Below are 8,224 nucleotides of genomic sequence, written 5' to 3' on the forward strand. Positions count from 1 at the left end.
AATGAAATAGCCAACGAAAGAATATCAAAACAGCCTCAATACAAATAAAAAATGGGGGTAGGAGGACAAAGGAAAAGAGGCTGGAAAAACACCCCAAATCAATTTCTAGGCTGAAGCTTCACCCCCAAACCCAATTTCTATAGGGTGATCACAAAGATCTGATTCCCAATTCAGGCTAGCCCCCCAGCTTGGAGGTTTAACTCACTCCATTCCAGTGCTATCATTATGTTCTCCAAACGCTCATACAACTTGTTTTCAATATCATAATTAGATTGTAATTTGTTTAGAAGAATATAATGATTGAGACATTTATTTTCAAACTGGGTTAGATTCCCAGCTGCAATTTACACGAAGCCCAAACGTAACAAACTATTCTATAAATAATGAAATAGAGCAACTACAATTGATCACTGTAACCTGTAAGACTCACATTTACATCAAGTCAGTAGAGATGAAAAAAGGTTTAAGTATTTTCTCCATAAATTATTTTTTATAATAACAATAAAAGTTATATAGCACATAAAGGGCTGTGGGAAGAAGACATTTTACTGTACGTGCATTGCTCTGAAAGCTCTCTGAAATATAAATGTGACAATCAGACATCTTAGTGTGCTTCAGAGAAATCGCCAAACCAAAGATTACATTTCAGAACTTAATAAGTTTTTTTAGGATAATAGCCCATTTCTAATAAGTAATATGATGCATTCAAATATTGTAAAAACAAATGCAGTTTAGATGAAAATCACTGGAAATCCATCAGTGATGTGTTTTGTAAATATTCCATCAGTTTTACATAATGATCTAAAAGGTACTGTAGCATAGTCGATGCACGTTTTAAACAGAGCATAACTACGTTTGTATAATTTTGCACAAACTCTTCAATATAAGTACATGTCACAAAGAATTCAACAGAATTGTAGTCAATCTTCCATTTTATATTTAGGAAGGGACATAAAAAAATAAAAAAAATAACAGATATATATATATATATATATATATATAGAGAGAGAGAGAGAGAGAGTGATAATATATATATATATTTATTTAATGAGAAAAAAGTGTAAAAAGCACTAAAGTTCAAGTACAATAAGGAGAAACAAACAGGGTAAAGTGCAAATGACCAATAACGTTTGTGACATAAATTTCATTGCACCATGTACAGTTTGTTCACATTGAATTTCCACAAATAACAAATCTGTATACACTAAAATACAATGTTGATATGAGGATGAAAAAATATGTTTAATAATGTCAGCAAACTTGTAATACCATATGCCAACCTTGGCAGGGCATCAGGCAACTGGCTTCTGTCTAGCTCTATTAGCCTACAGTAGCTCTGGCTCCAGAGTCGGCAGTTCCTCAACTCTAGCTTGGACCTGCAGCAGAACAGCTGGACACTTGTGCTACAGCTCTGGGTGCAACAACACTTTTTATTTTAGGTTAATTTTTTTATGTGTCTTTGATCTGCATTTCCATACCATATACACTCAAAAACTGCAAAGTCATATGTCCATATCCAGATTTTTTTGCATCGTTGACTTTCACCCCTTTGCATCTGAAGAGGCGAATCAGGGACGGGCTAGTGTAGGCGGAGTGTGGTGACAGTGTGTACATGTAACTGTGACAATTGTAGACACATTCCCACCTTTTATTAGAAGTATCCCTAGCAGGTACTGGAGGGCTGGTGTAACACAATAATTCTGATCACAATCAGTGGCACTATATAGTAGCTTCTGGTTGCAAACTGACCCCTTCAGCTGATAGTACTTAAATCACTATTATTAGTAATATAAAGTCACAGCCAGGGTCAGATTAACAATGGGGCCGATGGAGCTTCTTGTAATCCACATCTATCCTAACAGGATGCGACCAAGAAAACTGCAAGGAAACCCAATAGGAACAGTTGATCTTTATTTGGTGTTAGTCACAATTACTTTCGTTGCTAATAGGTGTACTCTGATACCCTTTGTGAATGTTTGTGAATCGTTTACTCTGAAGACAGCTACAGCCAAGGGCTGTATCTAGAGTTGTACGAGTGGTGCTGTCAGTTACGGTGCCGGCCATAGGGGCGGCACCATCACAGCCCCCACAGCACCTGCATGTGGCTTGCAGGGTGCCTGGAACTGCACCATGCAGTCAGTAGAACTACTGCAGATCTGTCGGAGCATCCAAGGAATGTTCTGAGCAGGTAGCCTGCAGCCTGTGGAGCTATCCGGGCATCCTTAGGGCTCTCTCTGCAGTGTTTACTTCCGGGTGCTGTTGACCTGTCCGCAATCTGTGACATCATGATGTTACTGCTTTAGGGGGCGAGGCTGGTACAGGGTGCACTGCTGCCCTGTTACGCCCCTGGGTGTGCACACTTATACAAATGTAATACAGGTTGAGTATCCCATATCCAAATATTCCGAAATACGGAATATTCCGAAATACGGACTTTTTTGAGTGAGAGTGAGATAGTGAAACCTTTGTTTTTTGATGGCTCAATGTACACAAACTTTGTTAAATACACGAAGTTATTAAAAATATTGTATTAAATGACCTTCAGGCTGTGTGTATAAGGTGTATGTGAAACATAAATGAATTGTGTGAATGTACACACACTTTGTTTAATGCACAAAGTTATAAAAAATATTGGCTAAAACTACCTTCAGGCTGTGTGCACAAGGTGTATATGTAACATAAATGCATTCTGTGCTTAGATTTAGGTAACATCACCATGATATCTCATTATGGTATGCATTTATTCCAAAGTACGGAAAAATCCGATATCCAAAATACCTCTGGTCCCAAGCATTTTGGATAAGGGATACTCAACCTGTATTGTACTGTAGGCTTTTATCTTCCACATACTTTTCTTAAAAACAAACTATTTTTCCAATAGTACTCTGTTGTTTGCAAGGTCATATCAAAGGTGAGAAAGCGTCTGACATGATTTCTCTTCATTTTCTTTATCTTAAAATTCTACAGCACCAAAACTGGATTTTTAAGAACAGCTTGCTCATGCGTCTCAGGTCTTACCCTGCTGCATTGTTATATGGCCAGACAACTATTAGCTAAAAGGGCTTGTATTTTACTTGTACCTTGTCGGAAGTTTAGACTTTTCTTTTATTATTTTTCTTTACGGAATGAAACATTTGCACTAACATTACGCATATCTTTATAAGATTTTCGTTCTTAATTAAATCAGAGATGCAAAAAATAAATAAACATAGTTAACTTAAAAATGTAAAACATCCATGAAAAATTTATAATTATATGTTATAATAATTGTTAAGAAAATAATAGTTAAGAAAAAGACATAAACTAGGTACTGTATAGCAGCAGAAACAGAAATAATGGGTTTATTTCGGCCACTGCCACCCTAGTTAAGAGAAGTTTGTTCCGCCGTGTTAACACAAAATAATAAGGAGAGGGATAAATATTCCATAATGCCCATGCATATGTTAATGAGACATTAATACCCAAATCATTCTATATGTACTGTAGTTCTGAACCTCTGCCCAAAATACTTTGTACTTTGGTACAGGACCACATACTGGCCCTCATTCCGAGTTGTTCGCTCGCTAGCTGCTTTTAGCAGCCGTGCAAACGCTAAGCCGCCTTCTGGGAGTGTATCTTAGCTTAGCAGAAGTGCGAACGAAAGGATCGCAGCAGTGCTACAAAAAAAGATTGTGCAGTGTCAGAGTAGCTCGAGACTTACTCCTAGCTAGCGATCACTTCAGAATGTTTAGTTCCTGTTTTGACGTCACAAACACGCCCTGCGTTCGGCCAGCCACGCCTACGTTTCCCCAGCCACTCCTGCATTTTTTCCCGACACGCCTGCGTTTTTACACACACTCCCCGAAAATGGTCAGTTACCACCCAGAAAACACCCACTTCCTGTCAATCACTCTGCGGTTAGCAGTGCGACTGAAAAGCGTCGCTAGACCTTGTGTGAAACTACATCGGCTTTTGTGAAAGTACGATGCGCGTGCGCATTGCGCACCATATGCATGCGCAGAATTGAATTTTTTTTTGCCAGATCGTTGCGCTGCGAACTAAAGCAGCTAACGATCATCTCGGAATGAGGGCCACAGTGCATAAAATCAGCTTCAGGTGCTTCACACTTAAAGCAATTAGCAGCGGTAGAGGCCCCAATTATACATCTCAATCTAGTAGACATATAAGAACGATGTAGTAATTTATAATGCATTTCAGCGTAAGATGTAGAAACCAGCTCCCATTTAGTCATATCTCTGTTTATCTTTCCTAAATCTATTTTATGTTGTGTATGTTTATAAATGTAACATGTATAAAGAGCCACAAGGGAACATCTGCGTATCAAATCATCCAATATACTAATCTTATCAGTCTCCGTCAGTGTTGATATTACTTTAATAACACATCTTGAGACTTGAAAATAAGAAAAAAGAGGGCTAAACAAACTTGAATTTTGACTCTAAAGCTGTGTATAGGCATAGCGAAGCAGCGTATGAGGATCTAAAAATTGATAAATAAATCTTAAATCCTGAAGATGCCAATTATAAATTGTTCTAGAAGGATGTCCATCCTGAAAATCTTGGTTGCCAATCAACTATAAAAAAAAAAAAAGACTTAGATTGCATTATCGGCGATTGGCGTGATCACAGCATTCTCCATGCATTCCAAGTGGCTTGAAGTAATAAATTATCTTGCATATGTGGGGGATAACCCCCAGAGCAAGTATGTAAAAGGTTGATAAAATTAATATCGGGGCTAAAAGCTTGTTCCACTTCACAATCTGTATAAATATCAGTGAGTAATCCTTAAAGGAAAATTTACTCCACCTTAAGGGGGGCACACACGGAGAGACCCGTGTTTAAAATCTAAGCAATCTGACTAGATTGCTTAAATTTTAAGCACGGATCTGCCGTGTGTATGCCCCCCAGCGATAGCCGCGCATCGCTATCGCCGGTGCTAGATTGAGCCTGCATGCAGGCTCAATCTAGTGGGTCGCTCACTTTACCGCTGTGTGAAGTGAGCAGCCCCCCCGTCCGCCCCCCCCTCCCTCAGCACATCGCGGTGTGCTGAGCGGGGATAGAGATGTGTGCTGAGCGGTCTGTGTTAAGATCGCTCAGCACACATCTCTCCCGTCAGTACCCCCCTTAAGACTAATGGTTGCTGAAACTTAAACAAAGAAATACGTGGATGTTAGATGCCCAAATAAACTTGCTCATAACTCCATTAATTAAGTTAAGGTCTGTTTTTGTTTTTTTATAATAAAGGAAGCATTTAAATAGCATATACAGATGTGTCCACTTCTGTTGTTGCCCGTGATGCGTTTGCATTGCGGGCTATGTAACATAGCGCAGCATATGGCAGCAGGAGCATGCGTACACATGTTCCCACTACCCGTACAACACAGACAGCTAAAGCCACAGATGGTAGCAGGAAGGCACGGCCATTTACAGAATTCATGCTTTAAGTTGTTAATTAAACAAGGAAAATTATCATCGTAGATCTGAAATTGATGTGATGGAAAATATAAACCAAGATACTTTAAGGAAGTATTAGCCCACTGAAAGGGAAAATGACCAACCCATTTTGTTTCAGACCGTCTAAAAAAGGGTAGTGTACCATCTTAGATTTATTAATTTATAATCCAGAAAAAGAGTGATAATTATCTAAAATATGTAAAGCCACTGGATATATAATAATAAACCATCTGCAAATGCGGAAACTTGTATTTCCACAAAACCCATAATGGGATGCGTTCGGCATCCCGGTGGTCAAAATGCCAGCGGTCATGTGACTGATACCAGAATCCTGACAACACTGAGAGTGGCACCAGAACACCGACAGCTGACAACCCAAAGCTAAGTATCGGGGTTCGGTTTAGGGTTAGGTCCTAGGGGGGTTAGGGTTAGGCACTATGGAGGGTTAGGCACTAGGGGAGGTGGTTAGCTGTAGCTGACACTCCCCAAGGGGTAGCCCTAGTCAACATCCCCCAAAGGTTAACCCTACATGTCATCCATGGAGGGTTAGGGTAGGGTAGGGTAAAAATACTTACCCCCTCTGGTGTCAGGAACTTCAGTGTTGGGATGCTGCTGTCAGTCATGTGACCAACGGCATCCCGACCACTGGTATTTCATACCGAACCCCCAATAATGATACCCTGCCAATTAAGTGCTTTGAGAAAATGTCTTATTAAAGGATCTAATGCTATATTGAAAAGTAAAGGGGAAAGTGGGCAACCTAGGCTAGTTCCCTGGCCAAGTGGAAAATGCCTAGTACTAAATCTATTTATTAAAAGATAGGCTAAGGGATCCTTATACAGAGTTTGAAAAATCTGTGTAAAATCAGCCCTGAATCTCTGTATATTAAATATTCTTAACAAATGAGGCAATGATACACTGTCAAATGCTTTATCTGCATCACAACTACTACACTGCCACATGCACCTTTTACATGAGTTTGTATCATAGCAGCAATCAGATGACGAACATTACATACAGGAGAACGTCATGTCACAAAACCTGTCTGAGGGGTGGGGTAACTTAGGTAGTATTTGTAGTTTAAGAGTCATAAGTCTAGTAAAATGCTGGTCCAATAATGATATACAGTAGTTCTATAAGACTGAACCAGAGATAGATCTTTGTCCTGTTTAGTACAATAATTCTAGCTTTGTTAAATCCTGCAGGGGCCTTATTGTCTCCCATTATAGAATTATACAAGGTAACCAAATAAGATATTAATTGGGGAGACAGCATTTTATAATGTCCAGCACCCAGCCCATCTGGGCTTGGCATTTTTTCATTATATATTGTCTTAATAACCTTAGAGATTTCCTCTTCGGTAATTGGAACCGTCAAAGAATCTCTTTCTGGATCTGATAACTGAGGAAGATAAGCGGACTTAAGAAACTCCATACCTAATTTAGGATCATCTGGAGGTACCTCAAAGAGAGACTTATAATATTCAAGAAATGGCTTCTGTATATACCAAATTAAACTGTTTATCTGATTGAATATGAGTTATATGGGTTAGTTTTTGCCGGGTTTTTTAATCATATTTGCCAGTAATTTCTAAAATTTATTTCCCCACCGAAAATGCCTATTTCTCTGGTAATCAAGATTAAGATGGACCTTCTCTGCACATAATACATCATATTATTGTTGGGCCTCTTTAAAAACATTTTGGGTATTCTCATTATCATCAGCTAATAAAACTGAATATGCCAGAGCATCACTCACAGCTTGAAAACGAGATTATAATTGTTTCTTTTCACCTGACACATAAGCAATAATGTAGCCCCTAATCACTGGCTTAGATGCAGCCCCGAATACATATCATCCTTATGTTCTCAATTGTCCTCTGCATATTTAGCAAAGTTTTGCTGTAACTATAACTTACAATCTTCAGAAAAAGAAGATATGCTGGAAACCGCCAGCTGAAATATGTAATACATGGGACCTTCAAAGATATAGAGAACCACATGGAAGCATGGTCAGTGGAGGGGCGGATTTTGTAGTCAGGGCTTCCCTAGGCACAACAGTAATGGCCGCCCCCCCCCCCCCCCCCCCCTCCTCCTCCAATTTTCATTGTTTGGTTACAAGCCCTCATTTGCTAATTATTATTATTATTATTATTATTATTAATAATAATAATAATAATAATAATAAAAGACAAGGACAACAAAATTGTTTTATTTGTAATTACATACTCATATTTACTAAGTAGGACAGCTTACAGGGGCAGTCTGCTCATGTCCTGCCAATTCATACTCCACTCTAGACAGCATACAGTAAGGTACAGTGGAATTATTTTGTAGTTACTGGTATATTTTGGACTGACAGTACTAAAACAAGAAGTGGCACCCCTAGGCACATGCCTCATGTGCGTAATGGGAAATTCCCTACTGAGTCAGAGATCCCTATATTGCCAATCCCTGATTCTAACAATCTATTAAGTAAAATAGTATGAACCAGCCAAAAATCAATTCTATAAAAAAAAAAATGATGAGGATGTGAGGAAAAAGTGTCTCGCAGTAGGGTGTTGATACCTCCAGGATTCTATAAGATGAAAAGAGGTCTGTAATAATACTAGTGTTGAAGGTACATTACCTTGTTTTTTATCTTAAGGGGTTGACCAATCTAGCACAGGGGATAGGGAAGCTTTAAAGTCACCACTAATAATCAAAGTTCCCTCTGCCCATTCTTGAAGTCTAACATAAACATGTGTAAAATACTGAGGTGCATATACACAG

This window comes from Pseudophryne corroboree, chromosome 5 (genome assembly GCF_028390025.1).
Source record: "Pseudophryne corroboree isolate aPseCor3 chromosome 5, aPseCor3.hap2, whole genome shotgun sequence".
NCBI lineage: Eukaryota > Metazoa > Chordata > Amphibia > Anura > Myobatrachidae > Pseudophryne > Pseudophryne corroboree.